This window comes from Babylonia areolata, chromosome 14 (assembly GCF_041734735.1).
Source record: "Babylonia areolata isolate BAREFJ2019XMU chromosome 14, ASM4173473v1, whole genome shotgun sequence".
Lineage (NCBI taxonomy): Eukaryota > Metazoa > Mollusca > Gastropoda > Neogastropoda > Buccinidae > Babylonia > Babylonia areolata.
The window spans coordinates 36,331,093-36,342,019 of NC_134889.1; the positions used below are offsets into that span (position 1 = coordinate 36,331,093).

The 10,927-nt window shown below is 38.9% G+C and overlaps 1 protein-coding gene across 1 annotated transcript in view; it reads right to left on the reverse strand.

Annotated features, from left to right (window-relative positions):
- Positions 1-127, reverse strand: part of LOC143289610 (uncharacterized) — a 41,446-nt gene extending 41,319 nt beyond the window's left edge. The window contains exon 1 of the mRNA XM_076598652.1: positions 20-127. The gene's annotated coding sequence lies outside the window, so the exon portion shown is untranslated. The remainder of the gene's footprint in view (positions 1-19) is intronic.
- Positions 128-10,927: the final 10,800 nt, after the last annotated feature.

Sequence of the window (10,927 nt, forward strand, 5' to 3'; positions counted from 1 at the left end):
GAACTATCTTACCACTTACCTGAACTGGCAGAACACCGCACTGGTCAGCTGTGTGCTCCGAAAGGCCCTCCGCTTAGTGTCGGCTTCAAAGCACGTCTGTCACCAGGTGTCGTCTGCTTGCCTCTGTCCAGTGACAAACCCCTGCTCCACTGTGTTCAGCACGGTCTGAGCATGCGCGAGTCTGACAGTGCGCGAGAGACGCGCGTGCGAATTGGGCCAATGGGAAGTGAGCATGGTGGGCGTGTTTATGTGTGTGTGTGTGTGTGTGTAAGAGCACATAAGTGCGCACTTACGAGTGTCTGGGTGCGTGCGCGAACACGCGCGTATTGAAGATTTTGTCGTCAGCGAATAGTTTATTTTGCAGTTTTGCCCACCCACGTTTCTTTCAGACACAGCATAGGAACCCTGTTTGTTTGTATGTCTGTCTGTTTGTTTGTATGTCTGTCTGCTGTCTTTGCGTGTTTCTGCCTTCCATTTTGTCTCATTCTTTGTCTGTCTGTCTGTCTGTCTGTCTGTCTGCCTGTTTGTCTGTCTGTCTGTTTGCCCCCCTTCCGTTACCCCCACCCCCACCCCCCCCCCCCCCACCCCTTCTCTCTATCGCGTTCAAAACCACCACACCAACACGTGCACTAATCAAAGTCCTGTTCTTTCTCTTTGAACCAAACATTATCCATGCAATAGCTCCAAAATCAATCAAGGTATATGGATTGTTACTGTTCTTTCTCTTTGAACCAAACATTATCCATGCAATAGCTCCAAAATTAATCAAGGTTTATAGATCTGTTCTTTCTCTTTGAACCAAACATTATCCATGCAATAGCTCCAAAATCAATCAAAGTATATGGATTGTTACTGTTCTTTCTCTTTGAACGAAACATTATCCATGCAATAACTCCAGAATCAATCAAGGTTTATGGATTGTTACTCTTGCCACACATGTACTCATATATTGATAGATAGATGGCACTTAGATATATGTACTTAAAAACATTACCATAAATCTCTCTCTCTCTCTCTCTCTCTCTCTCTCTCTCTCTCTTTTTTTTTTTTTTTTTTTTTTTTTGTTGTTGTTGTTGTTGTTAATTTCACAAAAGCTTTCGACGTCATCAATCATTTCCTTTTCATTAAAAATTAAAAATTACCTAAAGCACTGGAATTTGTGTAATCTTTTCTCATCAACACAAAAGTATCATTATCAACACCTATACACTGAAATTTCGTGAGAGAAAAAAAAAAGAAAAAAGAAAAAAGAATTAACTCGGTGTTCAACAAGGTTCGGTATTGTGTCCTATTCTTTTTTCTCATTATATATCAACGATACATAACACAATGGGGCATACCTGCTGATGATGAGTATTTCATTTTTCGGTGAGTGCTGTAACCTCCTAGAGCTGGTCAGGCAAAGAAAGGAAGAAAAAGAAGAGGGGGGAAAGAGGGAGAGCGGAGGAAAAGGGTCAAATAATAAATATTGATATAAAAAAAGGGGGATGCTGGTGGTGAGGAAATGGAGAATGAAAAAAAAGGGAAAAGGGGACACAGAGGGGGGTGGGAAGAGAGGAAAACCCGGAAATGAATTGATAAGTGCAAAGAGAGAAACAGTGCAAAAGAAAAAAAACCCAAATCATTCAAGTAAAAAACTGGTGGAAGGATGCGGTTGAAAGAAGGAAGCGTCTAGGGAAGAAGAAGAAGCAGTAGCAGAAACAGAAGAAGAAGAAGATGATGAAGAAGAAGAAGAAGAAGCAGAAACAGAAGAAGAAGAAAAAGCAGAAGAAGAAGAAGAAGAAGAAGAAACAGTAGCAGAAACAGAAGAAGAAGAAACAGTAGCAGAAACAGAAGAAGAAGAAGAAGAAGCAGTAGCAGAAACAGAAGAAGAAGAAACAGTAGCAGAAACAGAAGCAGAAGAAGAAGAAGCAGTAGCAGAAACAGAAGAAGAAGAAACAGTAGCAGAAACAGAAGAAGACGAAGAAGAAACAGTAGCAGACACAGAAGAAGAAGAAGAAACAGTAGCAGAAACAGAAGAAGAACAATAAACAGTAGCAGAAACAGAAGAAGAAGAAGAAGCAGTAACAGAAAGAGAAGAAGAAGAAGAAGAAGCAGAAGAAGAAGATGATGATGATGATGATAAAGAAAAAAAGGAGACGTTTTTCAAGGAGGCGTCTTTGCGTTTGTACAAATTCATGTACGCCACACCGAAGTTACTATGGAGATGTTTATTTGTGTGTATGTCTTAAAACACTTTACGGCACGAAATCTTAACAAGTAAAAAAAAAAAAAAAAAAAAAAAAAAGGATGAATGATCTGCTCGATAGTGACTCCATTAGAGTGTTTTCAAGATCTTGATGAGTGGGGTCTTATCTTCATTGATGATAAATTAATGGAAATCAGAGCAGGCATGCGAAACCATGTAAACTATGCAAAGAAATTATATAAACAAGAGAGGGCGTAAATGAACCGCCAGGCTAGATGGTTAGCCCTTAATGCTACTACGACTACAACTATCACTACCACTACTACTACTACTAGGATATCCAGAGAAGGAACTACCATTTCGTGATTCACGGGACACAACCTGGAAGCTCCATTCTACGACGGTTCATTTTCAGTTACTCAAGGAGGCGTCACTGCGTTCGGACAAACCCATATACGCTACACCACATCTGCTGGGCAGATGTCCTGACCAGCAAAATAACCCAACGCGCTTATTAATCAGGCCTGTTCATCTGTGTACCGATCAGAGTGGATCTCTTCTTCAGAATTCTGACAGAGAACAGTCCTTTTTGTTGCCGTGGGTTCTTTTTCAGTGCGCAATGTGTATTTGTACACTACAGCGCCACCCTTTTTGGGTATTTTTTCCTGCCTGCAGTTTCATTTGTTTTTCCTGTCGAAGTGGATTTTTGTAGAGAATTTTGCCAGGAACAACTCTTTTGTTGCCGTGGGTTCTTTTACGTGCGCTAAGTGCATGCTGCACACAGGACCTCGGTTTATCGTCTCATCCCAATGACTAGCGTCCAGACCACCATTCAAGGTCTAGTGGAGGGGGAGAAAATATCGGCGGCTGAGCCGTGATTCGAACCGGTGCGCTCAGATTCTCTCGCTTCCTTGGCGGACGCGTTACCTCCAGGCCATCACTCCACTGGGGATCGCGGTCTATCGTCTCGTCCGAATGACTACACGCTCAGTTTGATTTTCCCAGCCAAACTTGGGAGACTGGAAGGGCGTGAGCGGGATTCGAACCCAGGCGACGTCAACAAGAGCAACAACGGCCACCGCCACCGGCTACGAGGCGAGAACAAAGATGACAAGGGAGAGGACCCCACAATGGACACAGCTGTGAGGGGAGAACAAGGGAGAGGACCCCACAATGGACACAGCTGTGAGGGGAGAGCACAGATGACAAGGGAGAGAACCCCACAATGGACACAGCTGTGAGGGGAGAACAAGGGAGAGGACCCCACAATGGACACAGCTGTGAGGGGAGAGCACAGATGACAAGGGAGAGAACCCCACAATGGACACAGCTGTGAGGGGAGAACAAGGGAGAGGACCCCACAATGGACACAGCTGTGAGGGGAGAGCACAGATGACAAGGGAGAGGACCCCACAATGGACACAGCTGTGAGGGGAGAACAAGGGAGAGGACCCCACAATGGACACAGCTGTGAGGGGAGAACAAGGGAGAGGACCCCACAATGGACACAGTTGTGAGGGGAGAGCACAGATGACAAGGGAGAGGACCCCACAATGGACACAGCTGTGAACACACGTAGTGAGCTTAAGGAAAGAACATGTATTTTATTGTATTGTATTGTATTGTTTTGTATTGCATCGTATTGCATCGCGTTGTATTCCATTGTATTGTATTGTATTGCATTGTATTGCATAGTACTGTATTGTATTGCATTGTATTGTATTGCATTGCATTGTATGGTATTGTACTGTATTGCATTGTATTGCATTATATAGCACTGCAATTGCATTATATAGCATTGCAATTGCATTGTATTGTATTGTATTCTACTGTACTGTACCGTATCGCACTGCGTTGCGTTGCATTGTATTGCATTGCATTGTTCGTATCGTATTGCATTGCATTGTATTATGTTGCATTGCATTGCATTGTACTGTATTGCATTGCATTGTACTGTATTGCATTGTATTGTATTGCATTGTATTGTATTGTATTGTATCACTCTTTTTGTTACAACAGATTTCTCTGTCTGAAATTTGAGCTGCTCTCCTCGAGGGAGAGCGCGTCGCTACACCAAGAGCACCACCTTTGTTGTTGTTGTTGTTGTTGTATTTTGTCTGCCTGTAGTTTCATTTGTTTCCTATCAAAGTGGATTTTTCCTACAGATTTTTGCCAGGGACAACCCTTTTTTTCCCCGTGGGTTCTTTTACGTGCGCTAAGTGCATACTGCACACAGGACCTCGGTTCACAGTCTCATCCGAATGACTAAAATATTACTTACATAATGAGATAAATAAAATCAAAGATGCTTCTTCTCAGTTTCTACATTCTTGCCACTCACACACGCTTTACATTGTCTATGCACAAGATTCAGCGCTATATAAGTACCATTATTATTATTATTATTATTATTATTATTATTATTATTATTCCATACACGCACACAGACGAAGTAACACAGTAGAAATGACAAGAAATGACAACTAAATTACACGCCATGAAAAAAACTGTACAATTTGTATGGACTGGAGAGAGACTGGGTGTGTTTGAGTGATCATGTCCAAACATGTGTGACAGACGAGACAGATTATTCAAGATTTCAAGATTCAAGTTTCAAAAACTCTTATTTCTCAAGGGTAGAGATTTTAGCTACGAGTATTACTTTGTCTTCCAAATCTGTCCTTGCGACAATGAAAATAATAACGATAACGACACAACAATTGTGATGTTGGTAAATACTGCTGCTGCAACCACTGCATCTACTACTTCTACTACTACTACTACTACTACTGATGATGATGATGATGACAATAATAATAATCATCATCATTTTTAAAAAAAGAATAATAATGAAAGGCAGATTCACATACTCACACCCACATGCACGCAGAGAGAGAGAGAGAGAGAGAGAGAGAGAGAGAGAGAGAGAGACAGACAGACAGGCAGACAGACAGATAGACAGAGACAGAGAGAGAGAGACAGAGAAGAGACAGACAGAGAGAGAGAGAGAGAGCAAACGAAAAAAACAAGATCTTAAGAGGGTAATGAAATAAGCATAGTGTGCCATCTGGACAAAGAACATTGAAAGAAAACATTGTCGAAACATTCACAAAACAACATTATCTAAATTAATACGACTGCACAAAACATAAGTATAAATATTCATGTAAAATATAATAATATTGATAAAAAGAGAGAGGCGGAGAGAGAGACAGACAGACAGACACACAGACACACAGACACACAGAGACAGAGACAGATAGACAGACAGACAGACAGACAGACGAATGACAATCAATCAGAAGGAGTAATGTGATCTGGATGTAATCGAGTGATTGATCTCTATCGATCACAGGTGACAGCACCATTTCCTTTTGGTAACTGGCCTCGCTGAGAACTGAGGGGTACTTTCTTTTCTGTGTCTGGAGGGAGGTTTGGAGGAAGGTGGTGAAATGGATAAGACTTTTTTTCTGTGTCTGGAGGGAGGTTTGGAGGAAGGTGGTGAAATGGATAAGACTTTTTTTCTGTGTCTGGAAGGAGGTTTGGGGGAAGGTGGTGAAATGGATAAGACTTTTTTTCTGTGTCTGGAGGGAGGTTTGGAGGAAGGTGGTGAAATGGATAAGACTTTTTTTCTGTGTCTGGAGGGAGGTTTGGAGGAAGGTGGTGAAATGGATAAGACTTTTTTTCTGTGTCTGGAAGGAGGTTTGGAGGAAGGTTGTTGGGTTTTTTTTGGGGGGGTTTTCCCGGACTTTCTTGGGTCGACCCCCGTTTTATTATTATTATTATTATATATATATATATAAATTCATTATGACATTCATAATAGATGAGAAAAAATGTGAACATTAACAATAACAGATATAAGTGATTATGTTGATATATATACATATATATATATATATACACATATATATACATATATACACAAATATATATATATGCATATATAGTTCATTACACAATCAAACACATGAATCATTTTATGGTTTTTAGTGACAATATATAAAGTCACAGACACAAACACATACACAGAAACATAAGCACACGCGCACGCACACACACGCACACACACACACACACACACACACACACACACACACACACACACACACACACACACACACACACACACACGATTTGCTATGTCATTCATCTTTATGCTGAGCGCAGAGCTGCAGTCATTTCTAGCCCAACCATGTTACCATTGTCTTCTACGTTCGCTGACACCGCCCCTCCCCCCTTTTTTTCCCCCATCGCTGTATCTTCATACTATAACACATCACATTACTGTTACAAAGACCTCTCTGATCGCTGTATCTTCATACGTTTACACATCACATCACTATTACAAAGACATCTATGATCGCCGTTTGTTTTTGTTTGTTTTGTTTTTTCTCCCCCCCCCCCTCCCCCGCCCCCTATTCTTCTCCCCTTTTCCTATTTTTTACTGCCTCACATGAGCTTTTTCATTGGAAAGAGGAAAAAGGAAAGAAGAAGAAGAATAATCAATAGCCAACCCAAAAAAACCCCACACAACACAACGAAACAAAACAAAATAAAAGGGACAAATAAATGAACGAACATACATACGTATACATACCTACATGTCTGTCTGATTTATATACATGTACATTTCGTTGCATCATTTTAAATGTATGGTTACCTCAGGGTTTTATGTGCTCGCTTATGTACATGTGTGTGCGTGCTTGTGTGCGCGCGTGTTTGATTTCATGATGACATTGGAGTTCAATATTAAATATTCCAAACCATAGACATAGACTTGTCCCACACACATTTCTACAAAGACAGCTACTGCCATCCCCCTTCTTCCCATCTCCTCCCTTGTCGTTTAAATCGTAATCAGCACTTCCCTTTCTATGGAAATCTGTTTAATGCATTTATATGTTTCTGTATTTCATTTCTTGTTCAAAGATTAAAGATATTGGCATGGCTGTCTTTGTCTTTTTATAGATACTAATGCACATTTTCTCTATCAATATTATATGATTGACCTTTTGAATGATAATATTATTGCATTTAAAGTTGTCTGATCGTTTCACTCCAAAGAGGACTTCGTGCACACTCAATTCCAGTCTGACGCCAACTGCTCCAACTATACAAAATTCTATGTGTTTCCAGAATAATTTCACTGGTGGGCATTTGTAGAAGAAATGCTCTATGTAATCAACTTCGTCTACGCAGATTGAACATTTATTGTTTTCCATTATTTCCATTTTATGCAATAGAATATTAGTTGGATATATGTTGTGCAATATTTTCCATTGTAGTTCTTTTAATCTGGTTTCTTTAGTTGATGAAGAGGGCAGTAACCAGTAGTAATGATCAATTTCAACGTTAAGTTTTCTAAGCCAGAAGTGGTAGGCACATGGTTTTACTTCATCTTTCTTTGATTTTTTCATTCTTTGGGATATGAATTTTAGCTTTGTACAGAACACTTTAAGGTCATCAACTGTGTCATAATTGACAGTTTCTTTTATGTCACCCATCCATTGCTTCCACTGGTGAGGAATAGCATTTGATAAAGCATTATATTCGAAAGTAAAAGATGGCTGGTTTTCCCCAATTTCTCTATAATTTCTTGCAAGTTATTCATCCTTTTTTCTTGTATGTTAATGACATCTCTTACTCTTTCTATTCCTGCAGTCTTCCACGAGGGAAAGAATAAAGAGTTATGCTTGTATTGGATTAAGTTATTGTTCCATAACAGTTGGACACTAAAGTTGTTCTTGTCAATGCCTGATTCCTTTTTTAGATATTTGTGTGTTAAATGTGTTCGTAATACATTATGCCAAAATATATTTTGTATTTTTGACAGTGCTTTTAAATTGCTGGGTCTGCAGTTTATGTCAAATGCCCCAAGCTTGCTTGCAAGTTTTCCAAAGTGCCACCTTGGAATATATGTCCAGTTTTCATTTTCTGAAGCAAAAAGTTTCCCTGCCCATTGTAAGTAAAAACATTCCTGGACTTTGTGAACATTTACCATATTCAGTCCACCCTGGGAAACTTCTGCTTCCATTATTGTCCTCTTGACTTTCTCAAAGGCCTTTCTGTTGGACCTTCTGCGTTGCCAAACAAATTTATACAATGTTCTATTTATTTCAGAAAGTACACGGTCTTGTAGTCCTATTGCTTGCATTATGTATATAAATTGGCTTAGCAGAAATGTTTTAATGATAATGATTTTTCCACGGATGCTCAGGTCTCGTTTGCTCCATGTACCTATTAATTTATTCATCGTAGATATTCTACCTAGCCAGTTGTCTTCTATGCTTGATGCCGGACTGGAGTTGTTAAAGTGTATTCCTAATATTTTTATTTTGTCTGTCAACTCAAAAGGCAGATTACTTTCTCTGTGTTCTATATGTCCTATCTTCATAGCTTTTGTTTTTTGAGCATTTAAATACAGCCCAGAAAAACATGAAAAATCGTTGATTATGTCCACTGCCTTGTTCATATCATCACAATTGTTTAGAAAAAGTGTCGTGTCGTCGGCTAATTGTTTTATTTTTAGTGTTTTGTGTTCACTGTTTTGTGTAGGAAGTGTAACCCCGGTGATGTTGCTATTCCTAATTTTTATTGCTAACAATTCTACTCCCAATATAAAGGCTAATGGTGAAAAGGGACAACCCTGTCTGATTCCACATTTTAACATAAAAGGTGCTGATATCCATCCCCCATGGTTGATACTACTAAATGTATCTTTAAACATAACTGTAACCCACTGTATAAACTGTTTACCAAACCCAAATACATTTAATGTTTCTAGCATATGTCTTTTAGAAATGGTATCGAATGCCTTTTGATAATCTAAAGCTAAGAGATAGCCAGTTTTGTTTGTTTCTTTCAAATATTCTATTACGTCATCAATTGTTCTTATAACTGTAGATATCCTTCTACCTTTAAGATATCCCACTTGATCTTGGTTAATCAATTTATCCACTACACAGCTTAATCTTCTTGCTAATGTTTTTGCCATTATTTTATAATCAGTGTTTGTAAGGGTAATAGACGCCAGTTATTTAGTTTATCACGTGCCAAGTCTTTTCCTTTGTGCAGTAAGATAATAATACCTTGTTTTTGTGCGTACGACATGTCATTCTTGTCAAAAGCTTCATTGTAGGATTCAGTTACCAGCACTTTCAATCGATTCCAGAAATATTTCATGAATTCTACCGTAATACCATCACTGCCAGGAGCAGACCCATTTTTCATTGATTTTAAAGCTAATCCTGTTTCTTCAACATTCATCAAACCTTCACAATTTGACGACTCTTCATTATTCAAGCGCGGGAAATTTTCATCTTTAACGAACCTGTGAATTTCTTCATTAATGTTATCATCTGTGTTTGATATTCTACCATATAAAGAGGAGTAATATCTTGTTTGTTCTTTCAAAACTTCTGACTGGTTTGTTACAATCTGTCCAATTTCATTCCGAACATGTGTCATGATGTTGTTGTTTGCTCTGGTTTTCTCTAAGCCTAAAAAGTATCGCGTGTTCTTTTCTCCTTCTTCAACCCATTTAGTTCTTGCTCTAATTTGTGCTCCCCTTGCCTTTACTAATGAGATAATCTCCAGTCTGCTTTTAGTTTGAGGTAGCTCTGACTGGAGGTCTAGATTGGTCGGATCTTCTGTACACATTTTTTCCAGCCGCTGCAACTGTATCTGCAAATCTAGCATTTCGTTCTTTCTTTTCTGTGCCTTTGTTTTGCCGTATTCAATACAAAAATTCTTGATATTTATTTTACAAAGTTCCCATTTGTCTTGTGCATTCAATTCACTTTCATTTGTCAACCATGTGTCTAATTTGTGGTTCATTTGTTGTGTAAAGTTGGTGTCAAACAGGAACGAGTTGTTAATTCTCCAGTAGCCTGGCCCTCTTTCAAACACACAGTTATTGATTTCTAAAAGAAGAGCTTTGTGATCTGTATTGGGAACTGATAATATTTGACAAGAAACGCAATCATTAACTATGTTTTCATTTGCAAAGCAGTAATCCAACCGTCGAGCAATAAATGGATTATATCTACTCCATGTGTATTCCTTTTCTGTATTGTGGAGTAATCTCCAAACATCAACAAGGTTCAGCTTATTCACTAGAGTATGAAAATGATCAATATCCCTGTGACAGTGAGGCCCCCCTGACACTATATCTAAACCATTGTTCATGACACAGTTGAACTCCCCAAGAATTATTATTTTCTTGTCACTATAATTGGTGAGGACAGAGTGCATCCAATGGAAATATTTTATTTTATCTGCGCTATCGTTTGGAGCATAAACGTTAACAAGGATGAAGTCATGCTCTGATGACTGAACGGACAAAATGATTGTTCGATCATATGTTTTTTCCAGTGTTACTTCTCCCTTAAATTTGTTTGATACTAGCACGACCTCTCCTCTTCCATGATTTGTGCCTTTGTTAAAAAACAGCTTCCCACCCCATTGTTTTTCCCACAGTAATGCTTCAACGCTGCTTATGTGCGTTTCTTGTAAACATATAATATCATATTTGTGTTGTTTAAAATTTGAAAACATAGCTGTTCGTTTTAACTTGTTTTTTAAACCCCTAGTATTCAGAGAATATAGGCGTATACCCCCCATTACTTTTAATTGATGGTGTTTAATGCTAGCATTTTTCTATAGTACGTACTGTCATAACTGTCATTGTTATTGTCATTATGATCATCGCTATGGTGTTAGTGTTACTGTTATCAT